The 23,259-nt window shown below is 39.1% G+C and overlaps 3 long non-coding RNA genes across 7 annotated transcripts; all 3 read left to right on the top strand.

The window, feature by feature from the left end:
- Positions 1-826: 826 nt before the first annotated feature.
- Positions 827-3,459, top strand: LOC139963032 (uncharacterized). Its single transcript, XR_011791481.1, has 3 exons — positions 827-1,918; positions 2,334-2,400; positions 2,790-3,459. It is a non-coding gene; the product is annotated as an uncharacterized lncRNA (long non-coding RNA).
- A 2,817-nt stretch (positions 3,460-6,276) lies between these two features.
- LOC139963034 (uncharacterized) lies at positions 6,277-22,604 on the top strand. Of its 5 annotated transcripts, none has more exons than XR_011791486.1 (6): positions 6,277-6,484; positions 13,539-13,857; positions 14,585-14,814; positions 18,471-18,871; positions 19,774-19,859; positions 20,916-21,047. It is a non-coding gene; the product is annotated as an uncharacterized lncRNA (long non-coding RNA). The 5 variants fall into 5 exon arrangements; XR_011791485.1 differs by having other exon boundaries at positions 19,771-19,859; XR_011791484.1 differs by adding an exon at positions 22,489-22,604 and having other exon boundaries at positions 18,471-21,199.
- Positions 9,041-12,796, top strand: LOC139963033 (uncharacterized). The gene is made up of 2 exons (XR_011791482.1): positions 9,041-11,110; positions 11,509-12,796. It is a non-coding gene; the product is annotated as an uncharacterized lncRNA (long non-coding RNA).
- Positions 22,605-23,259: the final 655 nt, after the last annotated feature.

Below are 23,259 nucleotides of genomic sequence, written 5' to 3'. Positions count from 1 at the left end.
TTCAGATATCAACAATTGGGACTTTCACATTTGGTGCTGTTGACTCATTTATATGCAAGATTAATAAACAAATACGCCAAACTTGTGTTTGGCTTATAACTGGCTATTCAAGGAAGATCGGCGAAGATTGAATGACTATTCAAGGAAGATGTTGAGAGAAAATTTGCGGATATCAGGAAACCACTGAAGAACTTTCTCTTTCTGTAAGATATTTTCATTTACATTTTAAGAAAACTCAAGTGCTCAGTTTGCAAACTTCAATTTAACTAAAAAAAACGTATTGGATCTAGTATCGTGAATCATACTATCTTTATTTAATCACTCTTTAGGGTCCACCACAACAGAAACACAGGCAATATCTTCACATCTTAGAGGAACACACAGTTTCAATATTTGGCATAGCATATTTATCCCATTTCACATCTGTCATATAAAGACAATACAGACTCAATTGGTTTGTGCTATATCTGTGGTTGAACCATGGTTCCAATTAAAAAGTTCACTGGCTGGTTTGTTTGGAACTGGAACTTACTGTAGATTGATAGTGAATTTAATCAACTAGTTACAGTAGCTTAGTTATACCCCTTTAGACATGGGCAAATTACATTCCAAGCAGGCATGCTATAGGCTTCAACATTTAAAGTTAACTTCAGGATTCTTCGCACTGAAATACTGTAAAAGAGTCCCTGAAGTGATAATAGTCATGCATGTCGCCTAGGCCTAGCCTACTAGTGTTCTGCTAAAATACTGTATGCTTAACTATACTGCCTAGGCTTAGCAAGGCTATAGTCGATTTATATCCTTTAGCTTACTGGAACTTACCACCATAGGCAAACGATGCATCATATGTTTCTGAAGCTTTATAAAATGCCCGGAATTTTCCCCCAAAGGCCATTGAGATTTGTCCCTCGTCATCCATTGGCTACTGTACACCAAATTGACTGTTTATCAACCAGAAAAGGCAGATATGCTTGCAATCACCTCCAAGCGAAGATGGCAGCCCAAGATCCCTAGCAATTGTATCCACTTCGTCTTTTGAAAATTGCATTTTTTTCGACGTTAAGAGTTGTGCAAAAGCAAGAAGGCTGGATTAGGTTTGTTTCGTTACACCAATACTAACAGTAACCCACGCACTAAGTTTAAGTTAGGCTACTCAGTCAGGTAACGTGAAAACCTAGCAAAGTAAAAACGTTAACAAAGTCACAGAAAATCTCGATTTCTGTTCAAAAATATAAATATATTCCACAGAACAATGGTCCAAAATATTGAGTATTTCGTAAAGAATTTTAATAAAGAATTCATGTACGAAACCTAAAAGTCGAGAGAGCTAGAGAATCAGAATGTCGATACAGCCGGTATTGTATTTGAAAGATGAATTGTTACGCAATCGAAAGCCTTCGCAGTTTCTGATTGGCCAATCATCTTAATAGACAACATCTGACTCAATTTGTACATTTTTACGTTGTTGGTTATGATGTAAATTCAATCGTGTAGATGAAAAATGAATGAAATGGAGTATAATTTTTTAAAGGAATCACGCATCCAGACATTAAAACCAACTCGATTCAGTATCCCTTTGTCAAACTGTACGAGATGTTGTAAGTATATCACCTTTTATCAGATCCTTTCTAGCAACTTGTTACTGCGTACTTAAACCTGGTTGAAACCAGCCAACCTATATGATTGTATGGACAAAAAAAAACAGTAACCTGTTGTGTAGACTTGTTTACTTCAAATTCACACAACAGTCGTCGTAGAAGTTCCCGTGCTGGTAGTAGTATCATGAGCAGTTGCACGAGACGTGAAAAATAATTTTACACTCACTATACTACAGTAGTAGTACAGTCACTATTCGGTCTATATTTATTTTACTATCATTCCCGGCAGGCTGCAGCATTCGATTGATATACATGATGGAGTAAGTGGTTAATCATTTTTTATTTGGAGATGTCAAGCCAAGTAATAACGATCCCATCGAACTACTTGAATACTAATTCTAGTAACGCTCAATCTAGGCTAGTGTGGTAGTACTACTACTAGTTAGTAGGGGGGGCTTATGAGTAAGGCTACTATATGCCTTTATGCACAGTCAGTGTAGGAGAGTATCGATACAGAAATAGCCTATAGGCTAGGAGGGTCAAGTCTATGTTATGCTACAGTTAGGGCGAGGCCTAGTAGTGGTACTACAATGCTTGTAAGTAGTAGCCTAGGTCTAAGAGTATTTTACTAACTCTGATAATTAAAGATTAAAGTAGTATCCATTGGCTGCATATACTGATTACTTATGTCTGTGCCTACACCTACAGTGTCATTGTACCCTTTCTTCCCTGTAGATCTACTCTCAAAAATCAACGACTCGGAATGAACTTACAGCAAACTATTTCCAGCAAACAAATATTGGTGAGTACAATTCCTATACAAAGCCTAGTCAGCAATCGAAATTAGCCTGTTGGTGGGTCAATGGCCACAGCAAGTCGGATGATAATCACGCCAGTCAACAGCCCCCCCCCCTGCAGACATGATGTGCTAGATTAAACAGCATGAATTCACAACCTTAGCCCTGGCTTTATGTCTCAGTCAATAAACTCTGCGTTTTAATCATAACATGTGGTGTCTGCTATTAGGCCTAATGCACCTATCAACTGTATGATGCACCTCACACCCCCAGGATAGTTGCGTCATGTCAAAATTAAGCTGAACATTGACACTTCATTGCGCATATAATATGACACCCCATTGCATTATTTAAATTTGACAGGGATTAACTTCATTTCATATATTATTTTCAGAGCCCAGTGTTACTCCTGATTTCAGAGTGAACTCATGAGGCCTACTTGGTACAACCAACCACGTAGAAGAGAAATACCAGCTTCATCCAATGTTCAGTCAGTAGCTTTTACTCCAGCCTTACAGTATCTGAATTTTATATGGCTGGCAAAACTGAAGGTGGCTCATCATCCTTTGTAGAGAGCTTGAAGCCAGATTATCAGTGCACTGATGAAAGTCCCACAACAATTATCCACCCATCATCTATACCTTTAGCAATGGAAGTAAGTGAACATTACAAACTGACGGGCAACTCTTGACCAAGATGGTCACATTTCTGATAAGTGGGAGGATACGTTGGGTGAGCCCGATGATACCTGTGATGCTTCACCTTTGGAAGATGATGAAGAGTCAGAGACAGAGTCCAGGAGTGGTTCATACAACTATAGAGGACATTGGATGACAGTAGAAACAAGTCTTCTTCTGATACTCACATTTGCAACTATGCATTCCATCACTGATGTCCAGCTGTCTGATATGCTAGCACTAATTAGTCTCCATTGTATGGAAACTCACTCTGCCCTTGGTAGTCTTTATAAGTTTAAGAACTATTTTGAAAAGGCAGATTCACCAGTGCAAAAGTATTATTACTGTGGGTCCTGTTTTAGCTCTGTTGAAGATGGCCAGACCAACGTACTGTAATATATACAGGATGACAATTGACTTTGAGAAGAACAAATTCATCAATGTAACACTAGAGCCTCAAATTCAAAACTTGTTTCAGCATCTTGGTTTTGTAGATAAAATTCAGCATAGATTTAAGGTAAGTATGGATTGTTTCTCAATGACTTTCCAAATTTTAAGAACCTGATTAACATTTTAAACCTATTAACTCAAACCTATAAATTGATTAACAGAAACTACAGTGAAGTTTGGTAGAATTATGAATAAGAATCTTCCTGAGTTTTGTTCTCAGAGTTTTGAGATTACTTTTAAGATTCTAAAGATTTAATAATTTGCATTGCTTAGTGTTATTTGTGGGTTTCCTGTACGAATTAAAAGAAATGAAAAGATCAGTAATTTTTTAATTGCTGATCTATAAGCCTTGATGTTACAGTAACCTATTTGAATTAAAGTACAGAAATCATAATCTCTAATGTGCCAGCTCTCCTCATGTTGTAACCATTACAGTTTGTTCAGTGGTACCACATATTTTCTATTCCTACAGGAAAAGTTAAAACATTTAAAAGATGATGGCTCTTTAATTGAAACCAATAAAAAGAAATCCTAAAAAATGTATGATATCTGTTTGGTTTGTGTAGAGTTTGAGTCTGTAAGATTGTATGTAAGTTTCTCCTTGTTGTAAAGATAAGTTAACTGCAGAACCGTTGCACTATGAGCTTCATTATGCTGCACTATGAAAGCTGTCTCACTGTGTGGTAAATACAGCTAATTACAGAAGGGAAACCTGCCCATGAATCATGATCATGCAGTAATAACTTGAGTTCCCACAACTAGTTGCAGGAATGGTACCTTTCTGTAAAGTGATTATTTCTTGACACAAAGTATCTGCGACTGGTTGCAACAAGAAGGCCTGCATATGTCCTGCAAAGTAACTTTCCTTGCCGCGAAGTAGCTGCGACTGGTTGCAACAAGGCCTTTCCTGCAAAGTAACTTTCCTTGCCGCGAAGTAGCTGCGACTGGTTGCAACAAGAGGGCCTTTCCTGCGAAGTAATTTTCCTTGCCGCGAAGTAGCTGCGACTGGTTGCAACAAGAAGGCCTTTCCTGCGAAGTAACTTTCCTTGCCGCGAAGTAGCTGCGACTGGTTGCAACAAGAAGGCCTTTCCTGCGAAGTAACTTTCCTTGCCGCGAAGTAGCTGCGACTGGTTGCAACAAGAAGGCCTTTCCTGCGAAGTAACTTTCCTTGCCGCGAAGTAGCTGCAACCAGTTACAACAAGATGCGCCTCCTGCGAAGTCATATTCCTTTGCTGCGATGTTGCTGCGACTAGTCGCAGGAGCAAAACCCTGCGGCGAAGTAATATTTCTGCTGTCGCGAAGTTACGGCAAAGTCACAGTAAAAGTGAAGTACTGCGAAGTCTTGTAGCGAAGGAATTCCTTCGCAGCGAAGTCGCAGCGACTGCGCAGCGAAGTAACCCTTTTGGTAGGGGTGGGCAACCAGAATTTGGGAAAAATAAAGATCTAGTCGCCACAGGATTTTCCCCTGGCGACCTCATTCACTGGGGAATGAAAAAGGGTTGCTTATTAGTGCATTTTGATGAGTGGTTGATCACTAGTTTTCAATAAAACAACAAACTAGTCTTCCATTTTGAATGTGAACAACCAGTCAACCACAATACAGTAGCTTCTGTATGAATGCCCATTGACCACTTTCATTTGAAAGTGAAAACAGTGTGTTGTCACTGATCCATGAGACAAAGATACTGTATGTTTATGTTTGTATATGTTGAATTGTAGATAGAGTTGCTAGCTTGTCCAGTGATGCATTTTGGACTCAAATTAATAAAAAATAAAAACATATTCATGTGATTCTGCAGCGAAGGAACCACTTGTGTGTGCCATACAATAACTTCACTTTTGGTGCACATGATAGCTTCAATTGATAGAATCCTGATTTCAAACAAAACAGAAATTTCACTACAACCCTGGGATATATACATGTAACATATTACTGGAATGGTCTACATTTTTTGGTGCATGTTTGTGTATCTGTATATTGCTATTTTGATCTCATTCAACCAAATAGTCTGTTGAAGGATAAATAATCTGTTGGCATGTGCTTTACCTGTACATTGCTATTTGTTCGATATTGGTGGACTTTAACACAGTTGTATAAAGACAAAGCATTTACAGTAACTGAAAACTTTGTGCACACCAAATTTCATTGTTAAAGGTCAAGTGACACGTAACAGATTTTCCTTCAAACTTGCACAAATTGAGAAACTACATATCAAAACCCTATACTCCAAATTTGGAGTTCCACGATTGTTTCTTTGCTGTTTTAATTAAGTTAATAACCAAGCTAATCCCGTAAGAGAATGGCGTCACGGGGGGAACCGCCAATGTTACCAAAACTAGATGAGCCTAATATGCTAACCGAGATCAAAGCAGTAAACAATACGTCACGGACAGTAAACAAAATATCATATGAGAATGGGTGCACAACAGTACAAGAAAGTTTCGTGTTCGTCAAACACTGTATACAGCGATAGCTTAGTACCAGTGCACTCAGCCAGCCTAGCTGCCTAAGTAAAGATTGGCTTGGACCTTCAACCGAATCTTATGTGTGCAGTACGCACTTCACTAGTTAAAGTTTCGTTTCCTATTGCCTATCCACGCAACTTGGACTTGAAACACCAACAGCTTGCCGTCTACAAGACAATGCCGTTCCTTCTCTATTTGGAGAAAGTATCTTCAAATCTCGAGGAGATATAGAAACAAGCAGGCTACAGTATAAGTTGCGAAGCTGGATCAGAAAAGAGTAAGTGTATTTTCTGGCCTAGGCCTACTACAAGGACTAACTTAGTATTATTACTAACTTCCAGTACTGTATGGTAACTGTATGCTAATTCTTATTATTTCGTTCAGTTAGTTAGGCTCTAAAATAGGTATGGCGACGATAAAGTTAGGCGTAGGCTAGGGCAAACTAAACTTTAATCAGTGGTACATCATGAAAAATCCAGAATAACAAGCATCAGATGTTTACCCCTGTCGAAAAAAGGCCCTTGCCGCGACCAGTTGCAGCGACTTCGCAGCAACTAGTTGCAGCGCAGTCGCTGCGACTTCACTTTTCACATGCAAATGAGGCTTGTGGCGACTTCGCCGGAAAGGGGGTTGCGGTGACTTCGCCGGAAAGGGGCCTGCGGCGACTTCGCAGGAAAGGGGCTTGCAGCGACTTCGCAGGAAAGGGGCTTGCGGCGACTTCGCCGGAGAGAGGCTTGCAGCGACCTCGCCGCGACTTCACTTTTCACATGCAAATGAGGCTTGCGGCGACTTCGCAGGAAAGGGGCTTGCGGCGACTTCGCAGGAAAGGGGCTTGCGGTGACTTCGCAGGAAAGGGGCTTGCGGCGACTTCGCCGGAGAGAGGCTTGCAGCGACCTCGCCGCGACTTCACTTTTCACATGCAAATGAGGCTTGTGGCGACTTCGCCGGAGACAGGGTTGCGGTGACTTCGCCGGAAAGGGGCCTGCGGCGACTTCGCAGGAGAGGGACTTGTGGCCACTTCGCAGGAGAGGGGGTTGCCGCTACTTCGCAGGAAAGGAGCTTGCTGCGACTTCGCAAGGAAAGGGCTTGCGGCGACTTTCCTGGAGAGGTGCTTGCAACAATAATAAGACAGAAGAACTTTGTAGGTCTAAACTACTTTATTTTTAGTTCTATACTCTTAATTGTAAAGCTTCTTATATTATTACTGTCTACTCTAATTTACCTCTGCCCCCCCTCCCATTATCCCCAACATGTCAGCATCACTTCAGTTTCTTCATCAGTCTCCTGGCTCTGCTGCACTTGCTGTTGATTGCCTTTGTGACATCAGCATACAGTAGATCTTCAGTACACTGCCACCATACACTGGAGAAGAAAGGCAAATTTCCCTCAGGTTAATGACAAATACCAATAAGTATCCTTTGCAATTTATCATTATTCAATACTCATGGAATTGCTGAATTTTTTCATTGTGGATATGACATTTGAGAGTAATTATAAGTCTATTCTCTATGCTTATAGCCATTACTCTCCAGATCCTTCCTTATACTATGCAAGCAAGGAAACTGAAGTGCCAGTTTCACAGGAAATATTTGCATTATGTATATTTACAGCTGATTTTGGAGGAAGCTGTACAGAATTTATGTCAAATGTTTTTTTTTTTGCAACTACCTAACCTCCTTTAAAATATGTGGGAACTCTGCTAACTTACATCTAATAGCTTCCATCTGCAGGATGAGTTGTTCCCCTTTGACATATCTTGTGGCTCAAAGAAACCATCCATCATTTTCTTTACAAGGAGAGCCTTAGATTTGAGACTTGGAGAGAAGGGTACTGTACTATGCCAAGCAGCTGGTATGGCAACATTGCAGTTGACAAGTCCCTCCAAATGTGGTGACGCATCCTCCCTATCACTCAAAATGACCTAAAAGAAAGAAAAAAAAATAACAACAAACTGATTAGAAGCAATCTGGATCTCTGCAAATTAAACATATTATTCATGGCATTTTTGGAATACCACTTCTGGACACTTAAACACGCCTCAACCCTAACACTCATCAACCCAAGTTCTGTTAAGAAATATACTGTAGCAAGCGAATTCTGAGCAGAATCTGTTGATCTGTACTCACTGATATCTATGTCAAGACGTTTTTAGCTTGATCAAAACTCAAGTGCCAGCCTTCCCTTAAAAATGGAGTTATCCCGAGGGTGGGTACTCCATGCATACAGGTCAATCTAGTTTTAGATATCAACAATTGGGACTTTCACATTTGGTGCTGTTGACTCATTTATATGCAAGATAATAAATAAATACGCCAAACTTGTGTTTGGCTTATAACTGGCTATTCAATGAAGATCGGCGAAGATTGAATGGCTATTCAAAGCAGATGTTGAGAGAAAATTTGCGGATATCAGGAAACCACTGAAGAACTTTCTCTTTCTGTGAGATATTTAAAATATCATATTTTCATTTACATTTTAAGAAAACTCAAGTGCTCAGTTTGCAAACTTCAATTTAACTAAAAAAAAAACGTATTGGATCTAGTATCGTGAATCATACTAGGCCTATCTTTATTTAATCACCACCACAACAGAAACACAGGCAATATCTTCACATCTTAGAGGAACACAGTTTCAATATTTAGCATAGCATATTTATCCCATTTCACATCTGTCATATAAAGACAGTACAGACTCAATTGTTTTGTGCTATATCTGTGGTTGAACCATGGTTCCAATTAAAAAGTTCACTGGCTGGTTTGTTTGGAACTGGAACTTAGATTGATAGTGAATTTAATCAACTAGTTACAGTAGCTTAGTTATACCCCTTGAGACATGGGCAAATTACATTCCAAGCAGGCATGCTATAGGCTTTAACATTTAAAGTTAACTTCAGGATTCTTTGCACTGAAATACTGTAAATGAGTCCCTGAAGTGATAATATTGATGCATGCCGCCTAGGCCTACTCTGTGTTCGGCTAAAATCACTACTTTATACTGCCTAGGCTTAGCAAGGCTATAGTCGATTTATATCCTTTAGCTGACTGGAACTTACCACCATAAGCAAACGATGCATCATATGTTTCTGAAGCTGTATAAAATGCCCGGAATTTTCCCCCAAAGGCCATTGAGATTTGTCCCTCGTCATCCATTGGCTACTGTACACCAAATTGACTGTCTATCAACCAGAAAAGGCAGATATGCTAGCAATCACCTCCAAGCGAAGATGGCAGCCCAAAATCCCTAGCAATTGTATCCACTTCGTCTTTTGAAAATTGCATTTTATTCGACGTTAACAGTTATGCAAAAGCAAGAAAGCTGGATTAGGTTTGCTTCGTTACTAACACCAATACTAACAGTAACCTACGCACTAAGTTTAAGTTAGGCTACTCAGTCAGGTAACGTGAAAACCTACTGTAGCAAAGTAAAAACGTTAACAAAGTCACAGAAAATCTTGGTTTCTGTTCAAAAATATAAATATATTCCACAGAACAATGGTCCAAAGTATTGAGTATTTCGTAAAGAATTTTAATAAAGAATTCATGTAAGAAACCTAAAAGTCGAGAGAGCTAGAGAATCTGAATGTCGATACAGTCGGTATTGTATTTGAAAGATGGATTGTTACGCAATCGAAAGCGTTCGCAGTTTCTGATTGGCCAATCATCTTAATAGACAACATCTGACTCAATTTGTACATTTTTACGTTGTTGGTTATGATGTAAATTCAATCGTGTAGATGAAAAATGAATGAAATGGAATGAAAAGGAATCACGCATCCAGACATTAAAACCAACTCGATTCAGTATCCCTTTGTCAAACTGTACGAGATGTTGTAAGTATATCACCTTTTATCAGATCCTTTCTAGCAACTTGTTACTGCGTACTTAAACCTGGTTGAAACCAGCCAACCTATATGATTGTATGGACAACAAAAAACAGTAACCTGTTGTGTAGACTTGTTTACTTCAAATTTACACAACAGTCGTCGTTCTGTTTTAGAAGTTCCCGTGCTGGTAGTAGTATCATGAGCAGTTGCACGAGACGTGAAAATAATTTTACACTCACTACAGTAGTAGTACAGTCACTATTCGGTCTATATTTATTTAAATACTATCATTCCCGGCAGGCTGCAGCATTCGATTGATATACATGATGGAGTAAGTGGTTAATCATTTTTTATTTGGAGATGCCAAGCCAAGTAATAACGATCCCATCGAACTACTTGAAAACTAATTCTAGTAACGCTCAATCTAGGCTAGTGTGGTAGTAGGATGGTGACTTCGAAGTTCGCCCACTTAAGACTTAAAACACCCCAAAACTAAATCTTCTGGTATAAATCACCAGAAAATATACTTCATATGGTGGGAGAATTGTGTTTTAGTACGATACACGGCCAAACTTTCTTTCCTGCAAACTGTTTTCACGTTGTTTTCCAAGAAAATTCTTCGTGATTGTGGAACTGGTATTTCTTGCTAGAGTATTGCGAATTTCGGCCACGCAACCTACAGTGTGGCGCTGGTAAAAATTGGTGGCGCTGTTGCTTTTTCAGTAATTATAACAGACTTCATAGATCTTTCGTCATTTTATTGACAAATATGTAAGTAATTTCTTGCACACGGGTCATTTTGGAGAGAAAATAACTGTAGCTTCGTAATTTTTCGTGAAATTGGCTGTTGCTATAGGTTGTCATGGTGAAATCGTGTGTTTCTTAAGGGTGGCCGATTTTCGCAGTATGGCGAACTTCGCAATACTGACTATACTACTAGTTAGTAGGGGGGGGGGGGGGCTTATGAGTAAGGCTACTATATGCCTTCATGCACAGTCAGTGTAGGCTACAGAAATAGCCTATAGGCTAGGAGGGTCAAGTCTATGTTATGCTACAGTTAGGGCGAGGCCTAGTAGTGGTACTACAATGCTTGTAAGTAGTAGCCTAGGTCTTAGAGTATTTTACTAACTCTAATAATTAAAGATTAAAGTAGTATCCATTGGCTGCATATGCTGATTACTTATTTCTGTGCCTACACCTACAGTGTCATTGTACCCTTTTTTTCCCTGTAGATCTACTCTCAAAAATCAACGACTCGGAATGAACTTACAGCAAACTATTTCCAGCAAACAAATATTGGTGAGTACAATTCCTATAGAAAGCCTAGTCAGCAATTGAAATTAGCCTGTTGGTGGGTCAATGGCCACAGCAAGTCGGAATGATAATCACGCCAGTCAACAGCCCCCCCCCCCCCCCTCCTGCAGACATGACGTGCTAGATTAAACAGCATGAATTCACAATCTTAGCCCTGGCTTTATGTCTCAGTCAATAAACTCTGCGTTTTAATCATAACATGTGGTGTCTGCTATTAGGCCTAATGCACCTATCAACTGTATGATGCACCTCAGACCCCCAGGATAGTTGCGTCATGTCAAAATTAAGCTGAACATTGACACTTCATTGCGCATATAATATGACACCTCATTGCATTATTTAAATTTGACAGGGATTAACTTCATTTCATATATTATTTTCAGAGCCCAGTGTTACTCCTGATTTCAGAGTGAACTCATGAGGCCAACTTAGGCCTACTTGGTACAACCAACCACGTAGAAGAGAAATACCAGCTTCATCCAATGTTCAGTCAGTAACTTTTACTCCAGCCTTATCTGAATTTTATATGGCTGGCCATACTGAGGGTGGCTCATCGTCCTTTGTAGAGAGCTTGCAGCCAGATTATCAGTGCACTGATGAAAGTCCCACAACACTTATCCACCCATCATCTATACCTTTAGCAATGGAAGTAAGTGAACTGATGAACATTACAAACTGGCAGGCAACTCTTGACCAAGATGGTCACATTTCTGATAAGTGGCAGGATACGTTGGGTGAGCCCGATGATACCTGTGATGCTTCACCTTTGGAAGATGATGAAGAGTCAGAGTCAGAGTCCAGGAGTGGTTCATCATACATCTATAGAGGACATTGGATGACAGTAGAAACAAGTCTTCTCCTGATACTCACATTTGCAACTACGCATTCCATCACTGATGTCCAGCTGTCTGATATGCTAGCACTAATTAGTCTCCATTGTATGGAAACTCACTCTGCCCTTGGTAGTCTTGATAAGTTTAAGAACTATTTTGAAAAGGCAGATTCACCAGTGCAAGAGTATTATTACTGTGGGTCCTGTTTTAGCTCTGTTGAAGATGGCCAAACGTACTGTAATATATGCAGGATGACAATTGACTTTGAGAAGAACAAATTCCTCAATGTAACACTAGAGCCTCTTTCAAAACTTGTTTCAGCATCCTGGTTTTGTAGATAAAATTCAGCATAGATTTAAGGGAAGTATGGATTGTTTCTCAATGACTTTCCAAATTTTAAGAACCTGATTAACATTTTAAACCTATTAACTGAAACCTATTAATTGATTAACAGAAACTACAGTGAAGTTTGGTAGAATTAAGAATAAGAATCTTTCTGAGTTTTGTTCTCAGAGTTTTGAGATTACTTTTAAGATTCTGAAAATTTAATAATTTGCATTGCTTAGTGTTATTTGTGGGTTTCCTGTACGAATTAGAAGAAATGAAAAGATCAGTAATTTTTTAATTGCTGATCTATAAGCCTTGATGTATTGTTACAGTAACCTATTTAAATTAAAGAACAGAAATCATAATCTCTAATGTGCCTCTCCTCATGTTGTAACCATTACAGTTTGTTCAGTGGTACCACATATTTTCTATTCCTACAGGAAAATTTAAAACATTTAAAAGATGATGGCTCTTTAATTGAAACCAATAAAAAGAAATCCTAAAAAATGTATGATATCTGTTTGGTTTGTGTAGAGTTTGAGTCTGTAAGATTGTATGTAAGTTTCTCCTTGTTGTAAAGATAAGTTAACTGCAGAACCGCTGCACTATGTGCTTCATTATGCTGCACTATGAAAGCTTTCTCACTGTGTGGTAAATACAGCTAATTGCAGAAGGGAAACCTGCCCATGAATCATGATCATGCAGTAATAACTTGAGTTCCCACAACTAGTTGCAGGAATGGTACCTTTCTGTAAAGTGATTATTTCTTGACGCAAAGTATCTGCGACTGGTTGCAACAAGAAGGCCTGTCCTGCAAAGTAACTTTCCTTGCCGCGAAGTAGCTGCGACTGGTTGCAACAAGAAGGCCTTTCCTGCAAAGTAACTTTCCTTGCCGCGAAGTAGCTGCGACTGGTTGCAACAAGAAGGCCTTTCCTGCGAAGTAACTTTCCTTGCCGCGAAGTAGCTGCGACTGGTTGCAACAAGAAGGCCTTTCCTGCGAAGTAACTTTCCTTGCCGCGAAGTAGCTGCGACCAGTTACAACAAGATGGGCCTCCTGCGAAGTCATATTCCTTTGCTGCGATGTTGCTGCGACTAGTCGCAAGGAGCAAAACCCTGCGGCGAAGTAATATTTCTGCTGTCGCGAAGTTACGGCAAAGTCACAGTAAAAGTGAAGTACTGCGAAGTCTTGTAGCGAAGGAATTCCTTCGCAGCGAAGTCGCAGCGACTGCGCAGCGAAGTAACCCTTTTGGTAGGGGTACATGTCATTTTGCCCAATAATGTGCTCCCACATATCTTCATACTCAGAGTCATAGCTCATATGTTGCACAGTAAATGACATCCTTATATTTTGCCATTTTTGGTGGTAGGGCTGCAATTTTTGTTACAAGAGAAAATGCTTGTGACAGGTGCTTTCAAATAAATCAAACTGCTTTCTTAAATGAACTTTCATAACTTCCTTGTTATTTTCTTTCCCAATTTTCACTACTTAGATTAATCTAGAAGCTGTTCCCCAACCAACTGCAGTGAAAATACAAAGGCAGGATTCTGCAGAATGTACATCTCCGTCTAAAGGTAGCATGATCTTATGCATGTGCTTGTAATTACCCCAAAACAGTTGGGAAATGGGTGAGGGGAGGGTGGTGACAGGCATTAAAGATTTAAGTAGTCAGTTTTGAACGGGATACAAGGAATCTCCACCAGTAAAACATCGAGGCATGTATGGGGGGCAAGCTACCAGACAAAAAGGAGGCAGCAGTATTACGCCCGAAAGGTCCCCATAAATAGAGTGATGGATGGGGGAGGGGTGGGGGGAGGAAATGTGGTGGAGAAGTATAAGCTAGGGTAATACAAGGAAGAATGGAAAACTTTCATACATCTATAGAGTATTCTATAGCAGAAGTGAGTACAGGGGGCAAAATTTTAGAAACAGTATTCATTGAAAGCAAAATAGCAATTAAAACTGCACATCGGGGCAGGCTGACTAGGGGATAACATACATTGTATTTTATGCATCATATCCGCCTGCCTGACGAGAGTGGTTGAGGAGGCTATACCTGATGGCTTTAGGCTACATCTATAGTTACTGAGAAAAGGGAGATTGTAGTTACACTATATGAAACCAAGCTGAAGTCATTTGCAATGCTCATGGTGTGAGTGGCCCATATTTTTGCAGCCACATAAAGTAGGAGGATATGCTCTCCTTGAGAAAAGACAAGTGAACCATCTAGGCAGCTGACCCCTGTCCAAGAGCAACCTACTGTATGTGTGTGGTATAATAAGCGTTTATTCTAATTTTCAGTGAATGTAACACATGTAGAAATCCAGTGTTCACTGGTCCCCCTACCACCATTGAAGTTGCTGACTGGACCAACAGAGACAAGAACACCATCAAAGCAACCAGGGCCATCTCACAGTGGCGATGATGGTCCGTCTGCTGCTGTGGCATCCTCATCGGGATACACCGAAAAACCGCCAGGTAGTCCGGACTACACTCCATGAATCAGAACATGACAAGGATGACGCTTCAAGGTAATTTTCAAGATTGATAGTAGATTAGTCTGGCAAATCAATTGGTGCTATCACTTTCTGGAAAGAGGATCATTATTAATTTTGACACCAACACTGTGGGACAGTCTGGAATGTGTGGTGAGGCCATCAGTCTTTACTTCAATTAGCGTATACATACTGTATCTGGTAGAGCTGTCACAGCGGTATGTGAACAAGAAATAAAGGCAAAAACAAATAGTTGGATTTAACAGAGTATATTATATCTTCACTTGGCTGGATATCTCCTACTGAATACAAATGGTGAAAGTTGCATCTTATACACTCTTTTACCATGGATTACAAGGGGATGGGACAGGATGTAATACTCTGTCCACATGTTTACTTTAATACATAAACAGTGGTTAAGCTACTGAGACAATGACCACACATCCTGCTGAAGATTACATAATCCATCTTATTAGGTGCACAAACAGGTGTAGGGTTTTTGTTGTAATCAGTAAAAAATATATTGGAATTGTTCAGGTACAAGTTGTCAGGTAAAACCTGACCCATGTATCCACAGGTGCATCAGCTGTCGCTTTAGTTGGGCATCCAAAGACTTGACTGACAACTGTGCATTGTGCCATGACTATTGACCAAAATGGAGTGATTTGAATGCCTCTATCTAAATGGTATGTTTTTATGAACTATTATTATATTATTCTTCATAAACTTGAAAATGCTTCCCAAACTTGAAAATGTAAAATTTTATCCAAGATTGTAGTTAATACCATGAACCAGAAAAATGTATGCTGGAATTCCAAAATGTTCACCATTCAGCCACAAAACAAACAGGACTGAACCCTGTTTCATTAAACTTTGCAGAAATGATAGTTTGACTTGGCATACAAAGTCCACATTCTCACAGTCTTGGTAATTTAAACCCTTCATACTGTTCAGATGGAAAAGCTGCTCGAATCCTCCTTACCGCACAGGATGCAAGAACAACACGAACCTCCTTCCCTAAAAACTGCCAGCACATCCGTACAAGTTGTCTGTATGCTGTGTGCCTGTATTTCCTGTAAAATAATCATATGAAAACCAGCTATGAAAGATGAAGACACACAAAAGCTTGTTAGCCATCTGGGGACGTCAATTTTAAAATAAATCTCCATATGATATCCAGAATTTTGATTGGCCCCTAAATCTGCCTCCCCTAAAGTTTTAGGCCTAGCTATACAATTTACACAAACTGATCATTGAATCTCGGTAACTAAAATTTGTAAATGGATCATGCCCAAGCATGGTGGACATTTTTTTGTGTGGCATTTGGTTCCGTGGCTCAGTGTAAATGACTACTATGTCAGTCAGCATGATAAGGGTTAACCTCAAGGACATTGCAACAGTTTTTGTTTTTGCACAAAATGTCCTAATCAGAAGCAGGTTTTGAACATGGTGCACACATTTTCTTGATCAAATCTATATCTTAATGTAATTCCCTTCACAACAAAATCAAACTATGAATACAAGCACACCCTCTGTATTGTTACATCATTCAACAGCAGGTCAGAGCAATGAATAAGGGTATACAACATATATAATGTATTCTCTACTTACTCATGGATGCTATTTTCCTGTGCATGGCCACCATACTGTTGACGGTTCACGTAGTAGGATGTCTGTAGCACTCATGGGTTCAGGCACACAGCTTCAAAACCTGGGTGTAAGGTGATGCATGCAGCATCTTCTTCATCTATCACATTCCTTACTTTTTCTATTTCCCTGCAGCATCTACACTCCCTTGCTGTAGGCATCACAGCACACTGGCCACAATGACACCTGCAAACAATGAAAACCAGTTCAAATGATAAAGAGCCAATTTTCAATGACTTCATACCGGCCTCAATTATTGGGGCATACTAATATGTCAAAATAGAAAAAAAAAAACCTCTGAAGGGCTGTCTACAATTGAAGCTTATTATAAGTGAAGAAGGGGGTAGCCTCATCTTAGAGTTCTCGCATCTGTTGGGACAATGCTGCAAAGGAAAATAAACAGGCCGATGTTGCCTCGTTTCCAACTCTTTTTCCCACTTCTGAATCCATTCCCTAGATTGAGAAAATCGTGTTATGAAATAAGCGAAATAAGCGTAAGGGGAAATGACGAAAAGCTGGTGTGAGGTGCCACCTTCTCCCTCCCCCCCCCCCACCCTTTCCCTGATTTGTGGTAACTTCACTAATTTGCCACAACAACTGCTAGGAAATTAATAATAGACCACCTCTGAAGTTGTTGTGCACTCTTCCAATTGGCTCCTTCAATCTACTAACTAAATGAAATATGTCTGTGTGACATGTTGCTGGGGCATGTGCTGCCACAACTTTTAAGGAAAATAGTAACTTCCTTAACTTAACTCGACCGCACTCTCATGTTAATTTTGCTGCCCCATTAACAAATTGGCTAGCTAAGAGTATGAGCAAAGTTAGGAAACATTTATCGGTTCTAGGCCTAACTAGTGACACAACTATCCTATATACAGTATAGTACGCTAGGCGCAAGGTTACCATTGTGTTCCGTCAAGACGATCAATTTCGACATCGCTGTCCGATCCCGCTTCCTCTTCGCTGGTCTTCGGTTCGAACATGTAGGGAAAAACTTCCCTACGATCGTCCACCATGTCCTCCATTTCCCTTACTTCTTCGCCGTTGCTATCTAAATACTGTGTGTCAATGCCACCAGCAGCCATTTCGCGATATGTATAAGCTATGCTGTGTATGCTGTGCTGTGTATATAAGCGTACTACAGTGCGTGTATAGAAACTGTATGTGGTAGCAATAAGCAGTTCCATGCGACAATATCATGCACTTTCGACTTGGTAAACAAATGATGTCATTTGTTTTCGACTTTCCCTGAACGAGTCAATCTAGCCGATTTTTGCTGAGTTTATGTTGCTTGATAGGAAGAAAATGCAAGGAATTTATGGAAAAAGAAGTCAATGGATGTTTTGTTCTATGTCTTATGTATCAATTTGTGATTTTTCATCTTAATCCAAATCTTAACTTTCTTGTAACAGACTGCTGAAACAGGTAATATTTTCGAGAAGTTTGAGATTTCTACATACCCAATGCACTGCGCAGGACATGTACAGTTTGCACTCTTCTGCGCTCCCCCCCCCCCCTCCCGGTGACGTCACTGAATCTATTATGTAATAGTACTTTTTACCGATTTCTACCCCTTTGGAGACGGACAAAAATCGCGGTGTTGGGTTTTTCTTAATGTAAGAATTGTTAAGTTTAATATTATGTAAAGGCAAGCCTACGTGTCACTTGACCTTTAAACTAAAAACTGCATCTTTTCTTTTGAAAGTATGTAATTATTGTAGTAAATCTTTACTGGAGTGATTTCTATGCATGGTTGTTGGTAAATGAGAGGGTTACAAATACAGGTTTAGTGAGTATTCATCATCAATTCCAAAAGAAGACTTTTTATACATATGTATGTGTTTTGGGTCAAAATACAAGGGATAGCTGATTGCATGTTCCTTGTCATTCTCTCTCCAATTTCGAAATTGAAGACCCCCTACCCTCCCCCCCCCCTTCCCTTGATTAAGGAAACTTCACCTTCACCTAAGTTCTTCATGTTTTTCATCTTCAAAAGTTTTCCTGCAAATATGCCTCCGAAAGAAGACTTTTTTTTTTACTAGGAGAAGCAAAACAAATACCTATCTGTGACAAGGATAACAGTCAATTTCTCCGTGGTCAACGAGCCAAATGTTTCTACTGAAAATATGTGACGAAGCAGTACCATCAAGCAGTCAAACTCCATCTATGGATCATCTGGCTGATGAGGTCAGCATAGAGAAACTTCCAGCACCAAGAAGGAGGAAGAGGTCAGTGCATGGCAAAATATTAATAGACAAAATGTACAAACAGCATACATTGAATCCTCTGTACCCTCCTGCTTCGGTTGCCATTTTTGTTCCCGACCCTCCATTAAAGTATTGGTCATCTGCTTCGACTGCGACATTCGACCAGTGATGTGCCCTGGATGAGCATTGGGACAGCTAGCACTGAATACAAGTTTCACAACTTGGTGCAGTATAAGGTATGCTACTCTATTTTCCTTACTTCAGAATCTGTACCTGGGTTATACATGCGTTTTTAAATAGGAGCTGTGGGTAAGGAGCTATGATAGGATTGGTGGGATATGAATGTCTCATGATATCAAGTATAAGTTATTATATGTATTTTTGTACTAGCTGCAATATTGCTAGGATATCAATTCATGCTATATTTTAAATATTAATATCATAATGCACTTATTGCATGTGTGTCAATCAAGCACAGGTTCACAGGTAAATGGAGATGGTGAATATTTTGCTAGCAAAACAAAGGGCCATGGGAGCTTGTTTGTCTCTGTGTTTACAAAGTTAACGTTTCTTTGACATGTCCTTCTTTGTGTATTGTGCATGTCATATCTTATCCATCAGCTACGATACCATACGTCTTCTGTTGATGCAGTATGCTTAGTCATCACCATCAGTAGATGTATAATATGTGCTGATGTATATCAGTTTTGATGTTTATTCCCTGTCAAAAGCAAAGGAAGCATATGTGACGGTAATGCTACTGCATATGTTTTTGTCTGTGATGCATTGGCTTGTAGACATGATAGATCAAGAAGTACTTTGTTTATGAACTTCACATGTACATTGAATGTTTGAGTATTAAAAAAACATGTTATTTTCTATGGAGGTCTAAGGCCAGCAGAGGTCAGTAAAGTAAAGGTAAAATAGTTGACAGAGGCCAAGATCTGAAAAACATTAAAGTTTGGATGCAAATTTATACTTGAATTTTGGACTAAAATTTATTGTGCATGACAAATCTTTTAGGAGGGGGTTAATTTCTTTAAGTAGTTGGCTCACAAAAATGATCACCAATCTGTTTGCATATGATTTTAATTTGATTATAAAGGATAGTGTTTGTTCTACTTTTAACTTTAAGAAGGGGCTGAAGGCTACCCACCATGAAGACTGCTAACTTTTTCTAACTTTTTCATGAGGTCAATGGATGTACAGTACTTGACCATAGAGGTACTGTCAATTGTAAAACATGTTTCTTTTTTTCATTAGATTGCGTTGCAAATTAATGTTGTGCAAGTAAATTTCTGAGCATGATGTATCAGATGGGAAAGTTCTCATATTTGAGATATGCTTGCTGATACCCTAGAATAGGTATAACATCCCACTTAATGTAGTTGGTGGATAGTTAGAGACATATTACTTGTTATGCAAATAAACAACAAATTTCAAAAATTTTAGTAAATTGGGTAATCTTAATTTCAATTTGTGATTTCTTTGGATGTCACATGAAAAGTTCTGCAATGTAGTGTTAATGTTACCAACTCACAATTCAATCAGTTTGAAAATGGTTCCTCAGAAAATCTAAATTCCCTTTGATTTAATATGATTTACAAACTGTATTTATTACTGACTATAAACTGATTAATTTTTTTTTATCAATTTAGATGGACAGGCTATTGCACAGCGGTTAGGAAACAAATTAAAAAAATCTTCCTGATCAATAAAGGCTCTCATCAAACCCTACAATCCAATTTTCAGTCAAATAATATGTATCATGTTTTGGATGATGCACATTCAACGGTAGTTATTATTGTATGTTTGACAGTTGACTGACTGATCAATTGTTTTTCTGAGTCATTGCACCTTTAAATGTACAGTCAAATAGACAGTCAAAAACAGTATTATTTGGTTCCTAACAACAGCAGGACTGACATCACTGACCATTACTGTTTTAAACTAGATGGAAACATGTATCATACATAGAATCATAGATCATCCACATATAGAGCGAACAGGGATCATAGATTGTAATCCTGCTGGAGACTGCAAGCCTCTTTGCAAGCTTAAAAGATGAACAATATATATGTACATTTAGTCATTTATTTGTAGAAAATATGTGCACAATTATAATGACTGCATCACTGGAGCAGTCACACCATGTAGCCCATTCAGTTTATCTACTGTATTTTAGTATTTGAACAATGAATGAATGCATTGTTAGTATTTACTTAAAGACAGTTATTGAATTGATCAACAAGGTAACAAACTTTACTTCATAATTTCCAGGACCAGGAAAACTTGAAGAGGAGGGCAGTTTGTGCCCTCAACACGCTAGAGGGAGCAAAGGAAGAGGAACAAATCACCACAAAGGACGTGAAGTACACCATTCAGATTGATGATGTTCAGGCCTCATTACTTCATAACCTCATATCAAACTTAGAGCTGCCCGGGTACTGACGGAAGAAGGCCTGTTAGTTCTTTACAGAGGAAACAAGTCTTCAATAGATTCTTTATCACCTATACTAAAAAGTCAATTTGATATAGCAAGTAGAGCAAGTATTGATATTCCTGTGAGTCAGTTAATCTTAATGATGATGGTGATGGTGGTGGAGGGGTGGTGTAGATGGTGGAGGTGGTGGTAATGGTGGTGGCGGTGGTGGTGGTGGTGATGGTGGTGGTGGTGGTGGTGGAGGTGGTGGAGGTGGTGGTGGTGGTGGTGGTGGTGATGGTGATCTATTAATCTTCATGTTGAGAAATTGTACACATAACAGAGACTTCAAAACATTTCATTTATTTACCACTGCTTTAAAATGCTTTTTTGTCTTATTTTTTATTTCATTTACTATTATGTGTACAATGCAAGGTCCATCAGTAACATCAGTAACAACAATAACCAAACTGTTTCCTAATAAAGATGCCACTGACAAAACAAAAACAAAAATCAGCAAAAGCTATCAGATAGGATCTTCATTAATCCATCTTATAAAAATATTCTTACTGCTTGCAATATGTAATCTCCATTGTCAAATTATGTTTTAAAGATATTTATGGTCAGCGCAAGAAATCTTTAATTATTCTTTTTTGCCAAGTTTATATTCAACAGAAAACTAAATGAAGGAAATTATTGTTGCATTGGTTAGATCAGAACAGATGTAATGGTATGGAACCTATATAAGGTACTCTGATTAGCTGCAGGATTCCCATTTAGCTTCTCTTGAGAAAGTTCAAAGATTTTTGCATGTGTCAAATCTGTTAATGGGAAGTATTTACCAGTCTTGAATTCATGTATGATGAATATTTGAAGAAATTTTAAATGGGATCCTAAATGAACACTTCCAGAATTATAAAATCGTAAATATCAGACGTTCTTTTCTTGCCAAGCCCAATGATAATGGAGATTATACTTCCAAAGTTCTCACCTTCATGAGATTGATTCTTTGGAGTAACTTAACTGTGAGACTATTCCTATGGATTTTGAAACTTCCACAAAAAGAAGCACTTAGAAGAAGCATCCCTTAAAGCAGTTTTGATTTTGTAGCCACTAGAGATTCTGCAATCAGACAAATACCCCCCAGACAAATACCTCGGACGATTACCCCAGGGTCAATAACCCCATGACAATTACCCACTGGACAATTACCCCGGACAAATACCACCCCATACAAATACCCCCCCCCCAGGACAACTACACCCGGACAGATACCACCCAGACATATACCGAGGACAAAATCCCTCGGAAAAAGGAAAAATACCCACCCGGACAACTACCTCCTCGGGCAAATACCCCCCTAGACAATTACCCCCCTGATAAATACCCCTGAATGTTAGTGTTGACTTTGTTTTCTACCTCTTTCTACAGGATCACTGGTGGGCTTTTTGAGAGTTAGTGTTGGACTATATATTTAATCAAGTGAACATTCAAGTGAACATTCAAGTGAACATTCAAGTGAACATTCAAGTGAACTTTCAAGTGAACTTTCAAGTGAATGATATGGTGAACATTGTTAAGTGAGTGAACATACTAGTGTATATACAAATAGTGAGTGAATCATATTAGACTGAAATTCTGAACAATTTTTTCCTACAAATACCTACTTTAACATGGTAGCAGAGCGAGGTTGCTGAAATAAACACAATGGCGAATTATAAGACCCCACCAGTCCTTAGTGAAGCAAAACCATATTCAAGATGGATCGAAGAAGTTAAAGCATGGCAAGAGGTTACCGACCTTAAGAAAGAGAAGCATGGCTTAGCCGTAGCTCTATCATTACTGGAAGAAGGAGCGAAATCTGTTAGAGATAAAGTGTTTCACGAAGTTGATCTGGAGGATTTGAAGAAGGAAACTGGTGTTTCCACTCTTATCAAATTCATGGACAATGTTTTTAAGAAGGATGAGCTATCAGCTGCATATGAGGCTTATACCTCATATGACCATTACAGGAGACAGACAGCGACAACAATGGAGGAATTTGTGACAGAATTTGAGAAGTTATACAATAAAACAAAAAAATACAAGATGGAGCTATCAAAACCAGTCCTCTCATTCAAACTTCTTGAGAGTGCTCAATTAGAGCACAAAGACCGACAATTGGTGCTTACTGCAGTTGACTATAAAGAACCTGATAAGATG

The sequence above is a fragment of the Apostichopus japonicus genome, chromosome 21, assembly GCF_037975245.1.
Source record: "Apostichopus japonicus isolate 1M-3 chromosome 21, ASM3797524v1, whole genome shotgun sequence".
Classification (NCBI taxonomy): Eukaryota; Metazoa; Echinodermata; class Holothuroidea; order Aspidochirotida; family Stichopodidae; genus Apostichopus; species Apostichopus japonicus.
Note: the sequence above shows the minus strand (reverse complement) of the source record. Positions and strands in the feature narration are given on the sequence as shown.